This window comes from Sciurus carolinensis, chromosome 10 (genome assembly GCF_902686445.1).
Source record: "Sciurus carolinensis chromosome 10, mSciCar1.2, whole genome shotgun sequence".
NCBI lineage: Eukaryota > Metazoa > Chordata > Mammalia > Rodentia > Sciuridae > Sciurus > Sciurus carolinensis.
In genome coordinates this window covers 130,876,663-130,900,718 of record NC_062222.1, presented here as the reverse complement: position 1 = coordinate 130,900,718, position 24,056 = coordinate 130,876,663, and the positions used below count along the sequence as shown (strand labels likewise).

General features: G+C 37.6%; 1 non-coding gene across 1 annotated transcript; it reads right to left on the bottom strand.

The window, feature by feature from the left end:
• Nucleotides 1–21,674: 21,674 nt before the first annotated feature.
• LOC124995213 (U6 spliceosomal RNA) lies at nt 21,675–21,782 on the bottom strand. Its single transcript, XR_007110681.1, has one exon. It is a non-coding gene; the product is annotated as a U6 spliceosomal RNA (small nuclear RNA).
• Between the last annotated feature and the right edge of the window lie 2,274 nt (nt 21,783–24,056).

Sequence of the window (24,056 nt, the reverse complement as noted above, 5' to 3'; positions counted from 1 at the left end):
GAGACACACCGTGAGATGCAGTCTAAATGTTTTCCAGGTGTATGAAAGGATTCATGGGCAGCTAGAAGGAATGGATCAGACACAATATTTAAAGGTATAATAATGTATGATAACATGTTAAGAGATCAATCCCACAAATTCAAGTAGTTCAGCAAACTTCAAGCAGGTCAAAGAAAATAAGTCCTTCAAGCATCCTAGTGAAACTTCAGAAAACCAAAGATGAAGTGAAAAATTTAAAAATAAACAGAGAAAACGCCATACTGCTGTCAAGGGAGCAAAAATAAGACGCAGAGATGAATTTACTTGAGAAAACTGTAGAAGCCAAAAGACAATTGAATGACATCTTAAAAAGAGATGGCAAAAAGAAACTTCCAAACTAAAATTCTAAAATCAGAGAAGACATCTTTGAAATATGAAGATACACAAAAGACATTTTCCAGACAAATTCTGGAAATTCTGTCACCAGGAGAATTACATCTGTGAGCAAAACCTCACTATGGAAGATAGCTAAGGAATCAGGGAACAAAAAACTGCTGTTAGTTTTGTTTTTTATTTTAACAAGGAAAATCAAATTAAATAAAAAACTATTACTAACACCACTAATGCACATAATTAGAGCTCTAGTGATACCAAGCATCAGGTCACAGGTAGAAGGAACCCTTGGAACTCTGATTTCCATGTTATGTGAGATTATTACCACAAGCACTTTGAAAACCTTTCTGCCAAGTCTTTGCAATAACATGAGTTGTAAATATTTTCCCCAACTTGTCATTAGTCTTTTGAAAAACAACTTAGTTCTAATAAAACAGTTTTTTTTAACTCTTACCACTTTGAATTTTACTGTTTTCTTTAGCTCTTAGAGTCCATATAATAGTTCCAAAGTCCTTTCCAAATCAATTATGGTGGCTGAAGTGTGCTTTCAATTTAAAGGAACAAATGTTAGTCATTTTTAATTTTTGTCTGATGTAAGGTATCATGTAAGATCTTATTTTTTCCCATTAGCTAACCTATTACCTCCAATTAATTGATTGACCTGTTGCTTTCTCATTGATATAAAAAGTCCAACTTGAAAATTTTTGTTTGCCAATTTCTGTATGCCTTATGATTTATTTTAGACTTTCAAATTTGTTCCATCTGTTTTCTCTTGTTTTAGTAACACTATTAAATGTTGAGGTTTCATTAGATATTATGGTATCTGGTAATCCTAGTTTCTTCTCATTATTATTAATTTTCAGAGTATGCTTTCTGGCATTCTTATCTACTCATTCATGTAAACTTTGGTTAGATTTGGTTTATTTAAGCAAAATTGATCTTTTTACTGGGATCATGTTAAAAATGCACACGAATTTAAGGGAAATTGATAATTTAATTATAGTGAGTCTTTCTAGTCAAGACTATGCATGTTTTTCCTTTATTTTAGTTTTTGGATATTAAAAATATAACTACTATAAACATTTTTATACTTGTGTTTTTGTGAACATATGTTTTCCATTTTCCTGGATATATATCAAGAATGGTATTACTGGGTCACGGTATTGCTATATGTTTAGCTCTCTAAGAAATTGCCAGTTTTCACCAAATGGTTGCAACATTTTATATCACTACTAGCAATAAGCAAGAGTAAAAGTAGCTCTACTTGGAAGAGATGTGATACCTGATCTGAAACTCAACAAAGTACAGGCACTGAAAGATCTAAGGACAAAAGAATTCCAAGCACAGTGACACCAAACTCAAAGAATCAAAAGACATTCCTAGGTGGATATTTTCCTGAAATGACAAAATTAATGTAGTCTAAAATTTCACACCATATACCCGCCGGTAAACCTCAAATTTGATTAAAGTTTTATTGAAAGAGTTTTTGTTGGAGTGTAACAGGCTTAGTTAGTCTTTCCAATGTTTTAAGAATTAGTTGCACAGAATCAGTTCACTAATATCCAATTTTTTTAAAAAGTGACTTAGGGGTTCGGATAGTAGCTCAGTGTTTGAGTGCTTGCCTAACTTATGGAAGAATCTGACTTGATATCAGCACTATGAACATAAAAACTATCTTAATTTTCTATTTTATAACCACAGTTTAACTAGTAACCATATTGATAAACATCAAAATCATTTCTACTATTTTGTTTTAATATATAGTTTTTCAAAAGTTACATTGCAATATCATCTCAAAAGCATGTGAAATACTAATAAATTCCAGAAGTGTAATGACAGAGTTAAAAAAGAGAAAACCCTTGAAATTTGATAGATATTTTAAAAATGAACTCACCAACATAGTCTCCAAATTCTATTTTCAAGAACTAATAAACAAACTGAAATATGGTAAAATTCATCATGCTGGTCTAAGAATGGGTCATTCACTTGTTACCATTATTTGACACTCAATAACTTAATCTCTTCCAATACCTCAAAAATATATTTGAAAATCTAGTAGTAGTCCTTACCAAAATCATAAGAGACTATCACTTATTTCAGTTGTTTCTTAAAATAGGGAAAATTATGATAATATTAAGGTAAAACCTACCCAAACTTTTAGTTCTTTGCCAAAATTTGAGAATCCAAAGATAAAGATAAAGGAATGTATTGGCATTAATTTATTTAATGTTTACCTTCAGCACACAATTTTCTCTTTGGATAATAACTTTTTTAAACAGGCTAGTCTTTGAAGTGTCCATAATACATAACACCTGTATTTGATTGATAGAATTTTCAATTTCCCTGAAACTACTGATATTTGGATACATGATAATAGGTAACAGTTTTGAGCACAAGTTTTGTGTCAGATATATGCTAGGTACTATATATTTCTATATATAATCTACTTACATATAATATTTTTTTACATTTAATCTATCCATGGTTATATGAAGGAGTTTCTGTTTTTATATCTTACCTATGAAAAAATGAGATGTATTCAGAAATATCCTATGATTTTTGCATAACTAAGGAAGAATTCATATTTCCATATTCCCCAAAGATGTAATGAGCAAAATACAACATTGCTCTCTAGAAAAACAAAGCGGTATGGTTTGGGAAGGTGTAGCACTTTCAAAAGGCTATACAAATAATTCACTTACACAGTTTGATGAAGTTTATAATGACCAAGAGATCTATTCCCACTAAATGCTACTCTGCATACCACATCAAAGAGAGAGCCCCAAGGTCAGTGCAAATAGGTAGCACGTGGGCTTAAAACGGGTCCATTAGTTATCCCTGCAAAGATGACACCAACCCAAATCCTACAAAGGTAGATGACTCTAAGAAGAGGCATGTTTCCTCTTCCCCATTTGCAGGGACAGTGGAAGCACATTTTCCAGAGGGAGTAGATAGACCATAGCAAAGCATTTAGGAACTTGGATCCCTAAGCAACTGTGGTCCCCTTGTCTATCTCAATTAACATACAACATGAATGAGTAATAAGGTTTTGTTGTGTTAGGTTTGTGTTACATCTCTGAGATTTTGAGTTCATTTGTTACCTTAGATTAATCTAACCTCTCCTGGCCCATGTTCCAGGACATATGGTTTTTCTGAGAACTAAATAAATTTATGCAATACCTGACACATAACCCTTGCTCAATCAATGTTAGATAAGATTATCAGAAATTCACAATTAATTCCTCCTTGTTTTGACCAAGACTTTTGGTGGAAAGTATCAAAAATTTAATGCAGGACAAGAAAATCAATTATAAAATTTAGTAAACTTTCTTTTAGCATAACATCCATAAAATACAGATAAAATGTTGAAATAAATGATGATTTTAACATCACTGAAAACTCCCCTTACCCTGCAAAACATCTCCAGTTCCAGAAATCCTTCCAAAATTGATTATTGTAGCCCATCTTGTGCTCAGACACAGAATACCTGAGACTGGATACTTGAAAATGGACAGAGATTATTTCTTTAGTTCTGAGACTGGGAAGTCCAGGGTTGAGGGGTGCATCTGAAATGGGAGGGCCTTCCTGCTCTACCATCCCGAGAGAGGCGAGATCCTGGACTCACATCATCAATCCATTCTTGAGGGTGGACACTTTCCCGTCTAAAAACATCCCTTTAGGTCCTGCCTCCCTCTACCTTTGCATTGGGGATTGTTTCCCAGCATATCCTTTCTGGAGCACACGTTTCAAATGCAACAATAATAAAAGAATTGAAGAATCCTTTTAACCAAAGAATTCATCTTTGGTGAAAATCCACTCATGTACACTTACTATTGGCTATTTCCAACTTTGTTTGATGATATTGGTCGTCTGGAGTGGATGGAAGTTAGGGTAAAGTATCTTCACCTGGAAAATGAATTAAATGGATCAGGAAGAAAAGGTCTGGTGTCCTGGTGGCCATACCGGAGAAAATGAGAGAAGCATGGCAGACAGCACAGGTGACTGTGATACACATGGCCAGGGCTAAACCATATTCAAGAGATTCCAAGGAAGAAAGTGGCCTTCTAGCACTTGCTGGAGAGTATGGAGAGTCATGGCAATCGCAGTTGAAAGGTAGGAGAGCTGAGAAGTCAGAGGAGGACTTGGGGATGGAGTCCACAGTAATGAGTAAGGGTCTTCATTAACTTCCAGGGTGCTGACATTCTAGGTGAGTGTGAAAACCCTCTGACGGACTCCTAGTAGACACCAACATGTAGCAGGCAATGCAATGAGACTGGGAGTCAGCAGCTTTCACCATTGCGGTGATGGAGAGAAACTGAAGTGTGCAGTATACGTAGAAATTACTTCAATGCATACAGAAGGTGTTCTGTATTCATCTATTATTCACACTTCTAAAATATTTTTGCTAATATGTTCTATATTAGGTCACTTCTAAGTTTCAAGGATTTAGTGATGAGTAGAACAAGTTAGTTCCTGCCCTCTGGAAGCTTGGATTCTGGTAGCAAATAAACACATGACATAGTGCTATGAAAACAACCGTAGGCCATAATACTAGGTGGTGACATACTCCTGGGGAGGGGAAGAAAGAGTAGTCAAGGAATAGGGGGCTGATGAGGTGAAGGAAGTATTTGAAAAAGGTCTGTCGGTTAAGAGGCAATGAATGCCTGTCAAATACACTTTAACCAAAGCAGAATGCTTCAAGGTGAGAGCTCTCAGGATGAAAGGGATATCTTGGAGTAGAGATAATCCTTAAGCAGAGGAGTGTGGGATGAGGAAAAATCCTTGAGAGACTAATAATCTTACCTGTGATGGGAATGGACATCAGTGATCTGAGACCTGTCTGCCAGGTAATGTTTAACCTAAATCTCAGTCATCTTATGTTGACTCTCGAAGAGGAAAAACTATGTCTTACAAGTTTTTGCACTTCAACTTCTGTGTGCAGGGATATCCATGAGAGTGAAAACAAGGAAAATACAAACACATAGTTCTCAGAGCCTCATGGCATTTCTGAGTACAACCTGTTGCTTACTACCCCGCTGAGAACACCCCGATAGGGTGTGTTGGTGTGAATTTTATGGAATGGTTAAGGATAGGGGAGAATAATATGACTGGAATTTAGGTAAAGTATTACCTGGCAAGTGGGGCTCAGACCACTAATACTGATTCCCATCACGAATAAGATTATTAGTCTCTCCAAGTGAAGAAAATGTCATTCTCTACTCACATTAACTTCTTAGGTCTAATTAATTTTAATGCAGAATTTTTATTTAAGGTTATGATGTCATACTCATCTGTTTAATAACAACTATTTTTTTCTAATTGAAAATCCTCCAAAAGGGTGTTTCTGCTTTTTGTTAACTGATTAACCCAAATGCAAATGATCACAAGATCAAAATATGATCTTTTAATTTCAGTGTCAAATTATTCAAGCAATACTTAATATATTCTAAAGATAGTTATAATATGCTCAGGAAGGTAAAAACATCACGTATAGTGTTCTGAGGTTTAGAAGTCAAGAGAGATGAATGCATTCTTAGATACCAGTTCAGCCCTGACAGAACTTCACTTTTTATTATTATTATTATTATTTTTATTTAGCTTTTAATTTTTTACAGACTGCATTTTGATTCATTGTACACAAATGGGGTATATAATTTCATTTCTATGGTTGTACACAATGTACATTCATACCATTTGTGTAATCATACATGTACGTAGGGTAATGATGTCTGTCTCATTCCACCATTTTTCATACCCCCTCCCTCTCATTTTCTTCTACATATTCTCAGCAAAGGAAACAATCAAGAATGGTTCAATATCTCTAGTAATAAGAGAAATGCAAATCAAAACTACCCTAAGATTCCATCTCCCCCAATTAGAATGGTGATTATCAAGAATACTAGCAACAATAGGTGTTGTTGAGGATGTGGGGAAAAAGGTACACTCATACATTGCTGGTGGGGTTGCAAATTAGTGCAGCCACTCTGGAAAGCAGTGTGGAGATTCCTTAGAAAGTTTGGAATGGAACCACCATTTGACCCAGCTATCCCACTCCTCGGCCTATACCCAAAGGACTTAAAATCAGCATACTACAGAGATAAAGCCACATCAATGTTCATAGCTGCTCAATTCACAATAGCCAAATTGTGGAACCAACCTAGATGTCCTTCAATTGATGAATGGATAAAGAAACTGTGGTATATATATACAATGGAATATTACTCAGCCATAAAGAATGATAAAATTATGGCATTTGCAGGCAAATGGATGAAATTGGAGAATATCATGCTAAGTGAGATGAGCCAATCTCAAAAAACCAAAGGACGAATGATCTCGCTGATAAGTGGATGATGACACATAATGAGGGTTAGGGTTAGGGTTAGGGTTAGGGTTAGGTTAGGGTTAGGGAGGGGGGCAAGAATGGAGGAAGGAAGGACTGTATAGAGGGAAAAGAGGGGTGGGAGGGGTGGGGGGGGAAGGGAAAAAATAACAGAATGAATCAAACAACATTTCCCTATGTAAATTTTTGATTACACAAATGGTATCCCTTTACTCCATGTACAAACAGAGAAACAATATGCATCCCATTTGTTTACAATAAAAAAAAAAGAATGTGAAGAGACAGCCTACAGAGTGGGAGAAAATCTTTTCCACACGCACTTCAGATAGAGCACTTATCTCCAAAATTTTAAAGAACTTACAAAACTTTACAATAAAAATACAAAGAACCCAATCAATAAATGGGTCAAGGAACTGGACAGACACTTTACAGAAGAAGACACACAGGCAATTAATAAATATATGAAAAAGTGTTCAACATCTCTAGTAATTAGAGAAATGCATATAAAACAATTCTAAGATTTCATCTTACTCCAATTAGAATGGTTTTTATCAAGAACACAAACAATAATAAATGTTGGTGTGGATGTGGGGAAAAAGGCACACTTTTACATTGCTGGTGGAGTTGCAAATTGGTGGAGTCACTCTGGAAAGCAACATGGAGAATTCTAAGAAAACTTGGAATGGACCACCTTTTGACCCAGTTATCCCACTCCTCGGTTTATACCCAAAGAACTTCACTTTTTCTATTTTTATTTTTTAAACTAAAAATACTATGTTATGCCAAAAAAAAATAAACTTCTGTATTATTTTATGAAAACATATAAACAATATAGTTAAACATAATTTGCATATGACATAGTTCCATTTTTTAAAAAATTGTGCATATTTATGGTATAAGAATGAAAAAATAAGAAAAACATATTAAGAAATGTTGCCTCTTTTGGTCAACTTATACCTAAATTTTATGGCCTTCTTTGAGTTTTTTAAATTATTAATGTGTTCTATGTTAAAAATTACCTGGTTTCATATAAATATAAACAATACAGGGGCTAAACCTAATTATAGTTTTTGTAATAAATAAAAAAATCTGTATTACTTATAAATAATATAGCATTTAATAAAATTAAAATCAGAGATGAAGGAAGGAGAATTAGAACTATCTGTTTTGCATACTTTTTTGTTACAAACAATGGCAAGTTCCCCTTTTATCTGCGCTTTATTAGTTCCTCTGAATTCTCTTTCTTAAATGGCAACATTAAAAAACCCAGGATCCATTATCTCTGTTGTCTCCAATACATTATTCAGCCACACTGATTCCTCATTGAGGTCCTATGAGGACTTGACCAACATGGAAGTCGCTGAGAAGATGGAGAAAGATTAGAGCCCTCGCTAGGCACACCTGATGTCATCTGGATGGGAGCAGCCTTCTCTGTACATAGTTGGTCAGGTCACCTCTCCATTGTGGATCCAGCCCTGACAGATTTCTAGACAAACAGTCACCTGGAAGCACATAGCAGCCCAAGTCCTGCTGAGTTCCCATTCCAAGGTTTCCATTCCTTTGCATTTCGGTGTCCAATGGCTCTTCCTCCTGGTGTCCATTTGCAAATAACCTGACTTTATTCTTAAATCTTAGAATTTAAACTCTCAAGTATATTTACATTTAAATGGAGTGCTGTGACCTTTCGGTATTTGAAAAAGCTTTGGAGATTTTTAATGAACTCTTGAAAAGTTTGGGTTAAAGTTTTGCCACGAGTAGGCCTCTTCTGAACAATGGGAAGCTAGGGTTGAATTTAGAGCTAATCAGTCATCAATCCAGGACAAATCGAAGCTTTGGCAAATACTCCGTTTTTCCCCCTTAGGCTCACATTCAAAGCCTTGGCTAACAGGGGTCCCTGCCACCTACTTGGCCAAATTCATCTCTCACCCAACACAAGCAGCCCTGGCCTGCCTTTCCTCCCCAGATGCACCGTATTTCCATTATCTTATCATTCTTTGGTCTGGGGGCAACCTCCCTCCACCCCTGATCAACTGGTTTTGAAAAATTGATTTTCTAAGTTTATTATTGCTTCCATCATGAAACTTTAATCTTTTCAGTTGGCAATTCTTGAACTTTTCTTTGTGTGTCATATCTTGTTTGGATTGTTATAATAGTTGCACAATTTATTTATGGAGTACGATGTGCTCTTTGGATACATGTATGAATGGCACAATGTTCAAATCAAGGTAACTAGCATTCCATCACCTCCAACATTAATCACCTCTGTGTGATGGAACGTTCCAAGTCCTTCCTTCTAGCTATTTTGAAATATCCCTTATTGTTGACTACAGTCACCCTCCGTGCAACAGAACACCAGGATTTCTCCATCTAGCTACCTGTGAACTACAGAGTTCTTGCACATCCTCTAACCGTTCTTATTGTTGTTGTTGTTGTTGCTGTTGCTATAAAATAACTTAGTGGACGTTGGGCATGGTGGTGGACACCTTTAATCTCAGCAATTCAAGAGACTGAGGCAGGAAGATCAAAAGTTCAAGGGTAGGCTACCTAGAGAATTTAGTGAGATTTGTTTTAAAAATTTAAAATAAAAGGGCTAGAGATGTAGCTCAGTGGTAAAGTGACCCTGTGCTCAATCCCCAGTAGCACATGCACAAGTGCACACACACACACACACACACACACACACACACACACACACACCCCAGAGGATAATTTAAATGAAAGAAAATAAATTACTTACCAGAAATACCTGATTTGCTATTTTACATGAGCCCTCAGAGTCCACATAACTAAATTACCGTACTATGTCTTCTTTTTTGTAAGATGAAATTTATGTTTTGTGTGACTTCTTTGTGACAGAATCTGTTTATGGGGTTTTTGAAACATAATCAGTGCTTCTATCCAGCTGTAGAAATTAAGGCAAATTATCTTCCCCCTCTGGGTCCCAGAATCCTCATCTGAGTCCCATGTTTAACAATAAGGCATTCTTGAAAAGGTTTTGGTGAGTATTAAATGAGAAATTTATGGAAGAATCTTGGAAACATACCTGAAAAATATCAACAACTCAAAAAAAGTTAAGTATACTTACTAACAAATATTCTCTCCTCTGCTCCAGGTTTATCTAAGTTATCCCTGTATGAAACAGGATTTCTCTTTGCCTTCCCCAATAGTATACACTACTTTATGACAAGCTGCATAGTCTCATATGACCAAAGATTATGCACAGACAGTATAAGCCTTGGATACACTATATCCACAACACCATCCATTAAACCAGAAAGGCAGTGAGCTCTCCTCATTGTCCACGGCCCCATACTTTCTATCTCAACTGATTGAACCACTAGAAAGACAAAGCAACTTTGACTTCCCAGTGAAAATTACTTTCATTACCTCCACGTCACACTTTGGGAGAATAAAAATGAGCAACAAATTTCCTCACGAAGGACAACACTTCTCCCTTAACTTGCGGCTGCTAATTTAAGAAAACCTTCTGCATGAAGGTTACAGACAGATGAATTTTTCTTTTTCTCATTTCAATGAGAGAACGATGAAATACTGGTATTTGGTTGAGCCTACTGGCTTGTTCCACACAAGGGCTTTTGATCTTGAACGCAGACCTGCCAGGACTGTATTTCAGATTGATAGATGGAATTGCCAGCATCGTATTTTCATTATTTTTTGCTCTCCTGTTCTATGTGCCAAACCACCACTAAATCACAGATGCTAAACAGTGAATAAAGAAAAACATCTATGAATTAGAAATGAGTCCTTTTGAGTTTTTTATTCACTTATCTCATCCCACGACACATTTCCCATCATTCATCTGATTTCCCCAATCTCCCTATATATTCTTCTCCTTGACCTTTCTTTAGACTCTTCATCTTAAAGGAGAAGGCATGTGGAGCCTGCAGTGCTTTGAGTTCAGAATCAAGAAAACTGACTCTGGTCTCAAAGTTGCTTTCAACTTACTTGGTGACTCTGGGACACTATTTTTTTCACCTATCAATAAACAAAATATATCATTCAGTCCCTAAACCCTGGAACTCTCTGATTTTTTTTTTTAATTTTCTCTAGAGCTTTGTCCATTTGATTATTTTTATAAAACAAGGATGCTTTCTTCAACTTTTTCCCATTTTATTTAGTATTTTAATTGTAACCCCGTCTCTATTTTCCATCCAGAATTATTTTTAAGATTAAATAACCTGCTTGAAATATCCCCAAATAATTTTCCTCTTTTGTTCATTCTTTATTTACTGATTCCCTTTCCTTTACCATCCTTTTTTCTTTTTTTCTATTCCAAAGTCCTCTTTATTCCTCCCATGATTTCACAGACTTAAAGGTAACATATTACTAATTCTTTCATCAATTTATTCAAGAAATATGTACACACAGTGAAATTAGGGTCTTTGGAGATTTTGAAGGGCTTAATAATTAAAATTCCCATTCTGTGTCTGAGTTGGAAATCAGTAGAGAAATATGGCAAAGAAATTGAGAGGTAAAAATTAAAATACACTTACAAACATGTTGGAAGATAATGTTTTCGGTTTGGTAGCCAAGTGCCCAAATAATGAGAGTGACGTGTTTTCAAACCCTTCTTCCAAATTCACCCATCAGTTAGGTCCCTTCTTTGCTCCTGAGCGAGAGTAGGGGTAAGAGCTGAACAGAGGGTGGGTGGGTGAGGGACCAGGTGCTCCTAACACAGACCCTGCTCCAGAGCTGCCCAGGAGATGAGTTGGGGTTATTGGTACCAAGTCACACAAGGCTTTGGCAAAATGGTAGTGAACAAAACAGCTGGGAGTGCGGCTTTTGAGGAGTTAACAGCCTGGCAAACAGGACAGAATGACTAGTAATAGGAATGGAGTAAGAGGGAGGCTCAAGCAGCGTGTGCCACAGGAGTGGAAAACAGAGGTTTGCCTCCTCTAGGAGTCAAGAAGGCTTTTTCTAGGAAGGGACCTGAGACCTAAAGATGAGCAGAAACAGGAGAGAGAGCTAAGTGGTCCTATTAGAAGAGTGTCCTGGGTGATGGAAGATGCCAGAGAAATCCCTGTCACTGTTTTAGTCACTGTGAGCAAAATAAACAACAAGAACATGGTAGACAAGGAAATGTCACAAGGTTTTAGAGACCTCAGTCCATAGACACCTGGTTCTATTGCTCTGGGCTCCAGGTGAGGCAGCATGACAGGGGGAAGAGTCCAGAGGAACAGAGAAGCTCAACTCAGAAGAATCGAGAAGGAAAGAGATGAAGTGGCCACAAAAAAGGCACCATTCCAGGGCATGTCCCCAGTGCCCCAACTCCTCCAGCCATGCCAACCTGCCTGGGGTCACCACCCAGTCCGTTCAAACCAGGAGGGACTGACTAGGTCACAGCCATCACCATGGAATGTTCCAGCTCTGAGCATTCTTGCATTAACACTGCAGCATTAAGAGGACACCTCATATCCCAGCTGCGACAGACACATTCGGAGAGACGAATGGGGCAAGGACACAGTAAATGATGAACAGTGCTGGATAGGAGGAAGGACAGGGAGGAGGCACGCCATGCAAATTAGAGCACAGCATGTACCCTAATGCCAACCAGAGGGCCTGGGGGACTTAAAGGTGTATGTGACATCTCCATGTATGGATGTCCAGTTCAAACCAGGTGTGAGTATGTAAACTTGAAGGGCAAGGGCAAGTGTATTATTACTGTATCTCAAAAATAGGAAAACAATTGTGTTGAGTAAGCACCGTGAGAACAGAGGAGAGGCTCTGAGAGATGGTAAGCATCTCCACATCCTCTGACAAACAGAAGAAGTTAGAACAGTAGGACCAGGAGAGGCCAGCAATCAGAGATGCAAGACATCACCACTAAGGTTGCCGAAAGGTCAAGGAGGAGGAAAAGTGGAAATGAGACCCTGGGGTTTAGTGCAAAAAATCACTGGTGGCTTCAGCAGGAGCAGTTTTGGTGGAGCTGCGGAGATGAGGCAGCCAAAGTCGGAAGAGTTTGAGAACACTTCTGGAGCAAACTTCTCCCCTAAAATATCTTAGTATTTATAAAAGAAATGAAAAATGAAGAAATAGAATGGAGTAAAGAAGCGAAAATCTGACTATGTTTCTTCCTTATTAAGGACAGAAAGGAAAAAAAGTGGATCCAGGTTTAAGTGGACTTGTGAATTTATAAGCAAATTTCAAACATTTTCAGTTCAATGGCTTTAATTTTTTTTTAATAAATTAGGAGAAAATGTTATCCACTAAGAGTGAGAAGTGACAGAGAGGAATCTGACTTTATAACAATTGGAAAACCTGGGTGACTATGTAAGTGAATGTTAAAATATCTGGGGACAGGATTAAGTCCCGAGATTAGGATCAATGAATTTATAGATGCATAATTCATCTGGTTAGGAGACTCAGTGGATGACAAGGAGATGAGGAGCCGAATTCATCCATCTTCACAACTTTTCATAAGGATGCGTAATGAATGCACAAAAGGTCAAAAACAGATATGAAATTTAGTGCAGACATGAATATAAAGAGATGGGCTTTAAACTATAATCTGGAGAGAAAATTGTAGATGCTGCAGTTTCCTGTGCATTTCAAGAAACTAAATATTCTTATGAGGTTAAAAATAATGTATATTTGCAGGCATATTGTAAGATGAATGGACAGAGTGGGGGCGTTGCAGTAGCAAAGTTCGATACATAGCAACCTCCACATACAGCATGTTGCAAGATGGCCCTGGGATGAGGTGGACTGGAAAGTAAGGTGAGTCCAGATGTATAAAGAGACATTCTTGCAGATATTATGCTGTATCATCTAGTTTTTCTTAAATTTATTTTTATTGTAAACAAATGGGATACATCTTGTTTCTCTGTACATGAAGTAGAGGGGTACCATTTGTGTAATCATACATTTACATAGGGTAATGGTGTTTGATACATTCTGTTATTTTTTTTCCTCCCCCCCACACCTCCCACCCCTCTTTTCCCTCTATACAGTTCCTCCTTCCTCCATTCTTGGCCCCCTCACCCCCCCCCATTATGTGTCATCATCCACTTATCAGTGAGATCATTCATCCTTTGGTTTTTTGAGATTAGCTTACCTCACATAGCATGATATTCTCCGATTTCATCCATATGCCTACAAATGCCATAACTTTATTCTTCTTTATAACTGAGTAATATTCCATTGTATATATACCACAGTTTCTTTATCCATTCATCAATTGAAGGGCATCTAGGTTGGTTCCACAATCTGGCTATAGTGAATTGAGCAACAGTAGTATGCTGATTTTAAGTACTTTGGGTATAGGCCAAGGAGTGGGATAGCTGGGTCAAATGGTGGTTCCATTCCAAACTTTCTAAGGAATCTCCACACTGCTTTCCAGAGTGGCTGCACTAATTTGCAGCCCCACCAGCAGTGTATGAGTGTACCTTTTTCCCCACATCCTCGCCAACACCTATTGTTTCTTGTGTTCTTGATAATTGCCATTGTAATTGGGGTGAGATGAAATCTTAGGGTAGTTTTAATTTGCATTTCTCTTATTACTAGAGATGTTGAACATTTTTTCATGTATCTGTTCATTGCTTGTACATCTTCTTCTATGAAGTGTCTGTTCATTTCCTTAGCCCACTTGTTGATTGGATTATTTGTATTCTTGGTGTAGAGTTTTTTGAGTTCTTTGTATATTCTGGAAATTAGTGCTCTATCTGAAGTATGAGTGGCAAAAATTTTCTCCCACGCTGTAGGCTCTCTCTTCATTTTGGTGATAGTTTCCTTTGCTGAGAGAAAGCTTTTTAGTTTGAATCTATCCCAGTTATTGATTCTTGCTTTTGTTTCTTGTGCTTTGGGAGTCCTGTTGAGGAAGTCTAATCCCAAGTCGACATGTTGAAGGTTTGGACCTACTTTTTCTTCTATAAGATTCAGGGTCTCTGATCTGATTTCAAGATCCTTGATCCATTTTGAATTGAGTTTTGTGCAGGGTGAGAGATAGGGGTTTATTCATTTTGTTGCATACGGATTTTCAGTTTTCCCAGCACCATTTGTTGAAAAGGCTACTGTTTCTCCATTGCATGTTTTTGGCTCCTTTATCTAGTATGAGAAAACTGTATTTATTTGGGTTTGTGTCTGTATCCTCTGTTCTGTACCATTAATCTACCTGTCTATTTTGGTGCCAATACCATGCCGTTTTGTTACTATTGCTTTGTAGTAGAGTTGAAGTTCTGGTATTGCGATACCCCCTGCTTCACTCATCTTGCTAAGGATTGCTTTAGCTATTCTGGGTTTCATATTATTCCAGTTGAATTTCATGATTGCTTACTCTATTTCTGTCAGGTACATCATTGGGATTTTAATTGGAATTGCATTGAATCTGTATAGCACTTTTGGTAGTATGGCCATTTTGACAATATTAATTCTTCCTATCCAAGAACATGGGAGATCTTTCCATCTTCTAAGGTTTTCTTTAATTTCTTTCTTTAGCGTTCTGTAGTTGTCATTGTACAGGTCTTTCACTTCTTTTGTTAGATTGATTCCTGAGTATTTTTTTTTTTTTGAGGCTATTGTGAATGGGGTAGTTTTCCTAACTTCTCTTTCTGAGGATTCATCACTTATGTAAAAAATGTAATAGATTGGGGTTGAGGATATAGCTCATTTGGTAAAGTGCTTGCCTCACAAGCACAAGGCCCTGGGTTCAAATCCCCAGCACCACAAAAAAAAAAAAAATGCAATAGATTTATGAGCATTGATCTTATATCCTGCTACTTTACTGAATTCACTTATGAGTTCTAAAAGTTTTCTGGTGGAATTTCCGGGTTCGTCTAAATATGTAATCATGTCATTGGCAAATAGGGATAGTTTGAGTTCTTCCTTTCCTATTCGTATCCTTTTAATTTCTTTAGTCTGTCTAATTGCTCTGGCTAGAGTTTCAAGGACGATGTTGAATAGAAGTGGTGAAAGAGGGCATCCCTGCTTTGTTCCAGTTTTAGAGGGAATGCTTTCAGGTTTTCACCATTTAGAATGATATTAGCCATGGGCTTAGCATAGATAGCCTCTACAATGTTAAGGAATGTTTCCACTATCACTATTTTTTCTAGTGTTTTGAGCATGAAGGGGTGCTGTATTTTATCAAATTTTTTTTTGCATCATTGAAATAACCATGTGATTCTTGACTTTTAGTCTGTTGATATGGTGAATTACATTTATTGATTTCCGGATGTTGAACCAACCTTGCATCCCTGGGATAAAACCCACTTGATTGTGGCGCACTATCTTTTTAATATATTTTTGGATGCGATTTCTGAAAATTTTGTTAAGAATTTTTGCATCAATGTTCATTAAGGGTATTGGTCTGAAATTTTCTTCCCTCGATGTGTCTCTGTCTGGTTTAGGTATCAGAGTGATATTGGCTTCATAGAATGAGTTTAGGAGGGTTCCCTCCTCCTCTATTTAATGGAATACTTTGAGGAGTATTGAGATGAGCTCTTCTTTAATGGTTTTGTAGAACTAGACTGAGAACCCATCTGGTCCTGTACTTTTCTTTGTTGGTAGGTTTTTGGGATTTTAATTGGAATTGCATTGAATCTGTATAGCACTTTTGGTAGTATGGCCATTTTGACAATATTAATTCTTCCTATCCAAGAACATGGGAAATCTTTCCATCTTCTAAGGTTTTCTTTAATTTCTTTCTTTAGCGTTCTGTAGTTGTCATTGTACAGGTCTTTCACTTCTTTTGTTAGATTGATTCCTGAGTATTTTTTTTTTTTTGAGGCTATTGTGAATGGGGTAGTTTTCCTAACTTCTCTTTTTTCTATTTCGTTACTTGAAATTGATCTATTTAAATTGTGTATGTCCTCCTGATTCAGTTTAGGTAATTCATATGTCTCTAGAAACCTGTCTTCTAGATTTTCTATTTTGTTGGAGTATAGATTTTCAAAATAACTTCTAATTATGTTTTGTATTTCACTGTGTCTGTTGTGATATTTCCTTGTTCATTCCGAATTTTAGTTTTCTTTCTCCTTCTCTTTGTTAGTGTGACTAAGGGTTTATCAATTTTGTTTTTCAAAGAACCAACTATTTATTTTGTCAATTTTTTCAATTGTTTCTTTTGTTTCAGTTTCACTGATTTCAGCTCTGATTTTAACTATCTCCTCTCTTCTACTACTTTTGGTGTTGCTCTGTTCTTTTTCTAGGGCTTTGAGCTGTAGTGTTAGGTCGTTTATTTGTTGATTTTTTCTGCTTTTATTGAATGTGCTCCATAAAATAAATTTTTCTCAAAGTACTGCTTACATGGTGTCCCAGAGATTTTGATATGATGTAACTTTGTTCTCATTTACCTCTAAGAATTTTTTAATTTCCTCCCTGATGTCTTCTGTTATCCATTCATCATTCAATAGCATATTATTTAATCTCCAGGTGTTGGAGTAGTTTCTGTTTTTTATTTTGTCATTTATTTCTAATTTCAATCCATTATGATCTGATAGAATACAAGGTAGTGTCTCTATCTTCTTGTACTTTCTAACATTAGCTTTGTGGCATAATATATGGTATATTTTAGAGAAGGATCCATGTGCTGATGAGAAGATAGTGTATTCACTCTTTGTTGGATGGTATATTCTATATATATCCGCTAAGTCTAGATGATTGATTGTGTTATTGAGATCTATGGTTTCTTTGTTCAATTTTTGTTTGGAAGGTCTGTCCAGTGGCAAGAGAGGTGTGTTAAAATCACCTAGTATGATTGTGTTGTGGTCTATTTGATTCCTGGAATCAAGAAGGATTTGTTTGATGTACATGCATGAGACACTGTTTGGGGCATAGATATTTATATTGTTATGTCTTGCTGGTTTATGCTTCCCTTAAGTAGTATGAAATGTCCTTCTTTATCCCTTCTGACTAACTTTGGCTTGAGTTCCACATTATCTGATATGAGAATGGATACTCTGGCTTTTCTCTGAGTCCATGTGCATGATATGTTTTTTCCCATCCTTTCACCTTCAGTCTGTGGGTATCTCTTTCTATGAGGTGAGTCTCTTGCAGGCAGCAAATTGTTGAATCTTTCTTTTTGATCCAATCTGCCATCTATGTCTTTTGATTGAAGACTTCAGGTCATTAACATTCAGGGTTATTATTGAGATATGATTTGTATTCACAATTATTTGGCTCATTTTTGTTTTTGACACAACTTGTTTTCTCATTTATTTGGCTATTCCTTTAGGGTAGTTCCTTCCTTTGCTGATTTACATCATTGTTTTTCATCTCTTCCTCATGGAATATTTCGCTGAGAATGTTCTGTAGTGCCGGCTTTTTTTTTTGTAAATTCTTTTAGCTTTTGTTTATCATGGAAGGATTTTATTTCATTGTCAAATCTGAAGGTAAGTTTTGCTGGGTATAAGATTCTTGGTTGGCATCCATTTTCTTTCAGAGCTTGAAAAATGTTGTTCCAGGTCCTTCTAGCTTTTAGGGTCTGGATTGAAAAATCTGCTGATATCCATATTGGTTTCCCCCTGAATGTAATTTGATTCTTTTCTCTTGCAGCCTTTAAAATTCTGTCTTTTTTTGTATGGTGGGTATTTTCATTATTTGTGTCTTGGTGTGGGTTTGTTGTAACTTTGTATATTTAGAGTCCTATAAGTCTCTTGTACTTGATTTTCCATTTCATTCTTCAGATTTGGGAAATTTTCTGATATTTCATTGAATAGATTGTTCATTCCTTTGGTTTATTTCTCTATGCCTTCCTCAGTCCCAATAATTCTTAAATTTGGCCTTTTCATGTTTATCCCATAATCTTGTAGATTCCATTCATGATTTCTTACCATCTTCTCTGTTTGGTCAACTTTGTTCTCAAGATTAAATATTTTGTCTTCAATGTCAGAGGTTCTGTTTTCTAGGTGTTCTATCCTATTGTTTATGCTTTCTATGGAGTTTTTAATTTGGTTTATTGTTTCCTTCATTTCAAGGATTTCTGTTTGTTTGTTTGTTTGTTTTGAGTATCTCTAAATCTTTATTAAAATAATCTTTTACTTCTAGCATTTGCTCTTTTAACTGTTGAGTGGTGTGTTCATTCAAAGCTTGCATTTGCTCTTTCATCTCATTGTTTGTCCTTGATCATTTTATGCACATTCTTAACTCCCTTTCTGACAATTCTTCTGCCATGCTGTCATTGGATTTTAGTAATGTAGCATCTAGGTTTGTTTGGGACATTTTCTTCCCTTTTTTTTCTCATACTCAGGTATCTATCCCTCTAGTAGTGAAACTTTGAGATATTGCAGATTTTCTCTATTGATTTATAGTGTCCCTGTAGATTTCCAATAACTCAACTCCTAGCCTTCAGTAGCCTGAAGTCTTGGAGATACTTGATAATTCAGTGCTCCACAAGGAAGTTGCCCCTCTAGGGGTGGTGGCCTTCAGGTGGGGTATATTTCCTGCTAGTGGGCAGAGGCCTCTCCACTTGTTGACCAATGGTCAGCCAAAAGGGACTAGACTGTGGACTGGAGTATAGCTGGTCTGGGCCAGTGTCTCTGGTTCTTCCGCCCTGGTGGGAAAACCTTTCCCTGCGGGGATGACTTACCCAGTGGGGAAGTCTTGCTGGGTAACTCTCCTCCAAGAAATTCCCGTTAGTTCAGAATTACTGCCTGGGCTGGGCAGCCCTCCTCTGCAACGTTCCCAGGGTTCCGGACCTACCTTCTTGGGCAGGGAGCCTCGCTCTGTGAGTGAGTCTCTTGCTGGGCAGCACTCCTCTGCAATGTTGCCTGGGGTCCAGAACTACCACTTGGGCTGGGGTGCCTCGCCCTGCGCCAAAGTCTCTCACTCGGCCCTTCTCCGAGAAGCTGTCTGCGGTCTGGTCCTGCTGCTCAGGCCTGGGAGCCTCGCTCTTCACCGAAGCCTCTTGCTGTGTGACCCTCCTGTACAATGCTCCTGGTCGTCCAGGTTCATGGCTCCAGCGGGGGAGTCTCACTGGGCCATTCTACTCCATGAAGTTCACTGCATTCCAGGACTACTGACCTGTCCAGGGAAACTTGCCCACGGGAGAGACTCACCTGGCTGCTCTGAGTTAGTCCCAAGTCTCTCCATACCTCCTCTTCTTGAATCCCGAATCCTGTCAAAGGGCCTCCAGTCTCCTGTAGGTGTCTTAGGAAAGGAGCCGTGCTTCCAATGATGATGGTCACGCTCTCAGTAATAATTCAAAATGCCTGCACCAGTCTCCAAAGAAGCTGGGGAACCCCAGTGAGGGTGCGCTGAGTCAGCACAGAGGCAAGTGCAGTGTCCCTCAGCAGTAGGGGGCAGGCAGGCAGGCTCCGCGATGGCGACCGATGGGGATCGGGCGGGCTGGCTGGCTGGCTCCCTCGCTCCGCGATTTAGTTTTTGAGATGTAAAATCAGGGTCATGAATGTAATTGTACTAATTAATTAAATGATTCAACTACATATAGTCAAGAGCCATACATGATCCAATGATGATAATATATTATGAACCCCAAATAATGATAATTCAAATCTGTGAAACAACTGCATAGAGATCCTACTCTTAACCTGAAAGGCTGGCAAGATTTTGGTGCTGTATTATCTAGAGGTGGCTATGGGGAAAGCAAAGTACACATTCTTGTGATCATGGAAATATAAATGGTGCCTCACTTATAAGGTTAGTGGGCATATTCACCTAAATCATAAACTCCTACACTTTAATGCAGTAATACCATTTTTCAGCAAATAAACCACCAGATATTTGAAATTTGAAATTTTCTCTCTCTCTCTCTCTCTCTCTCTCTCTCTCTCTCTCTCTCTCTCTGTATGCTTGCAACAGATTAGAAACAAGCTAATGTCCATCTGTGCAATACTAGCTAAATGAATAGGTATAAGAAGCATTCAGTGAAATTCAAGGTAGGCATTAAAATTAAGGAAACTGTTTATACAATGATAACAAGCTTAAAGATACTTTAAAAAAATTTTTTTTGATGTTGATAGTCCTTCATTTTATTCATTTAGTTACATGTGGTGCTGAGGATGGAACCCAGCGCCTCACACATGCTGGGCAAGTGCTCTACCACTGAGCCACAACCCCAGCCCCTTAAAGGTACTTTTAGTTGAAAGAAGGCAATGCAAAATTGTGTGACTGGTACATATGCATAACATACATTTTATAGATAATGTGGAAAAGGAATTATAGACATTTTGATATTTATAAAATAGCTCAAAAATAAAGACATGCAAGAAATTTGTCCATTGATTACATCTACATGGCGATTTCTTTTAAATATTGAAACACTGAGTATCAGTAATTAAACAACAAACCCAACCTCTTCTGGCAGAGAAATAACACCAGCATCAGCCTTGCGGCTACTAGGTTTTCTCTTCTCCTCTCCAGTTTTCCTCCCGTCTTCTTCCTTGCCTCACACTTCCCTCGTTCTTTCTTCTTTTTCTCTTTTCCTCTGTCCTCTCTTTCCCCACACTCCTTCCTCCATCTCTCTTCATTTTCTTCCACCTCAGTCACTGGTGGGTCAAGCCGCATTTTCAGGGACTGAGGCTCCAGTCCAATTGCTTCCTTTACAGAGTAGGAGTTTGGAAGTTCGGTGTGGCAGAACTCAAAGGTGCACCCAGTGGAAACTGTGCCTGCTTTTCCCGGCCAGGTTCCCTCCCTGCCTTTCCCACTGTTATCTCCCTCACCGCAGGTCCTCTGGGGAGCAGACTCTGTCCCCTCATTCCATCATCTCACTGTCAATCAACTTTCTTCTTTTCTTCCTAGTTTTCCCTCCAAAACCCCTGTTGGTGCTTCAAAGCTGTCTTTCTCCCTTTACAATCTTCTTCATTCTAAATCCTGGACTCTCAGTACTATTTAATCCTAATGTTTTCAAATTCCTTGTTTGAAACTAGGACGGCTCATATGTATTTTTTTTAAAAATGTGCATTGATTCTTTTTAGTTCTACATAACGTTAGGGTTCATTTTGACATAAAAGCATTGGATATAATTGCTCTAATTCAGTCCTCGGTATTTAAAAATATGGAACTCTTCCAGAATCTGTATGTCATCCTTGTGCAAGGGGCCAGGTTAATCTTCTCTGTGTCTTTCCAATTGTGGTGTATGTGCTGTCGAAGCCAGCACTGGTACTATATATTTTATAGTTGTACTTGAAGGTTAGACATGGGAGCCATTAGAAAGTCATTTATTTATCAGAAGCCTGCTGGGCTCCAGAAGATGTATTCTGCAATGAGGCGACAGACCAATAAGAATGAACCTTGACCTTAATGAGAGAACCATAGGAGAGTATGTGCGTAGGGCAAGGGGGAAGGGCAGCTGTGAACCTGCAGAATCCTATAAATGTAGGAAAGGGGAAAACCATTGAACATTAGGAAAATGTAAAGGAGGCAGCTGTTAACATCCTTTATATGCATCGAAGAAGGATGCACACAGGAAAAAATCCTTTATTTGGATATTTAAGTAGGGATAAATGTAGAAATGAAGGGAAAGAATTCTAGGCAGAGTCTAATATGTGCAAAGGCCTAAATATTCAAAATATATTTGGGGAAAATGTTGAGATTTTAACTATGACTGAAACAGGTGAGTGACTGGGGGAAGGGGTTGGTGATTTGGAGGCAAGGAATATGAAGTTAGTAGTACGAAGCTGGACACTGATGTGTATTATGATCTATCTAATGTGGATTGTGATGATTAATTTTATGTTTCAATTTGATAGGACTGGAGCACCCAGATAACTGGTTAAATATTATTCTTTGGTGTGCTCATCAGGGTTATTCTGGAAGAGATTAACTTTTGAATTGTTAGATTGAATAAAGCAGATGGACCTCCCCACTGGGCGTGAACTTCCTTCAATCAGCTAAGTGATGGAATAGCATAAAGAGAAGAGGAGGGTTAAATTAAATTCAGTCTCACTCATGAGCTGGAACATGGATCTTCTGCCCCAACAATTCTTGGCTCTCAGGTCTTCAGACTGATGACCTCAGTCTACATTTGAGCTTGACATAGCAGATGGACAGACTGTTCAGTATCTAAAATCATCACAGAAGTCAATAATTTGTAAGAAATCACTTACAGTGTGTGTATGTGTGGGGGAATTGGGAACAGGTTCTCTGGAGAATCCTAATATATGTGTGAGGCTAAGAAATTTGATTTTCATCCTGTAAATTGAATAAATGGAGTCATTAAAGTATCCATCAATGTCCCTTAGTCACTTAAAATATGCAGAATCACAAAATTCATGTCAAAATATTAATTCTTTCCCATTCTTAATTTGGGGAAACCCCCAATTTCACATTTTTAAGGGAGAATACATTTGAAACAAAGTCACAGAAGAGAAATGGACACAAGTAATTTGTAATCTTCTAATCTCACTGGGTGATTATAAATGGGTGGATAGCTGAGGTACAGAAAATGGAACAGGAATCTTTTGCCAAAATGACGCCAACACAATTCAATTTTTTTGTTTTTCCATCTGAAGTACACACACATGATGGCACATACAGCCTGGGTCAATGCACACAACTTATACTTTCTGACTGAAGAGAGAAAGGAATTCCAGTAAAATCACACCTAAAAAAGTGTGTTTTGCTCCCAGATTCAGATAAGTCCTGTTAACTCCCTGAATTTAATGAGTCATTCACATAGGGATGAGTATTTTCACATTTTTCCTCTTTTCTCCCTCAGCAATGGAAGATGCCACCTTTGGGACAGAATGAGGAATGTAGCAGAGAAAATTCCCAAAGCTGTCACTCTCTAGCCATTTTTGTGCCGTGATAGGAAATCCTGTATCTTCATTTCAGCTTCCCTCAGGAGAAATCGTAAGCCTTCCAGAGACAAATTCCATTTCTCTATACATATTTAAAGAAGAAGGCTGGCAACTTCTTAGGACTTGAACTGTTTAAGTCTTAAATTGAGTCACACACTTGAATTAATGTCTTACCTCTTCTGACTAACCTATACCTGATTCACTTGCATCATTTCAGAGAACTCTGGAGTTTATAGATTCCTCATGATCAACTTTGAAAGGTGCATTTTTTATTGTCTTTTGATTCATGAAAGGTAACTTGGTTTTACAATATTAAGGAATATTAAAGGCTTTTGTTGGACACATTCACTTTGCAGACCAGGAAGCAGATAATACCATGTGTTCTGAGAATGTACATGGATCCTGACTCAGGTGGACTGTTTTCCTGCTGGCATGGCAGGTTTTTGTCTTTGTGAAATCTGATTGGCCACTTTCCCTCTTTTGTACTTTCATTACTTACATGTAAAATCACTGTACAGCTTCAGGGGTTCTTTATGACCTTTTACAACATACCAACATTAGGCTGCAATTATGAATACATAGCGAGAAGGATGGAAATTGAAGTTGGTATATATATTTATATATATATATAT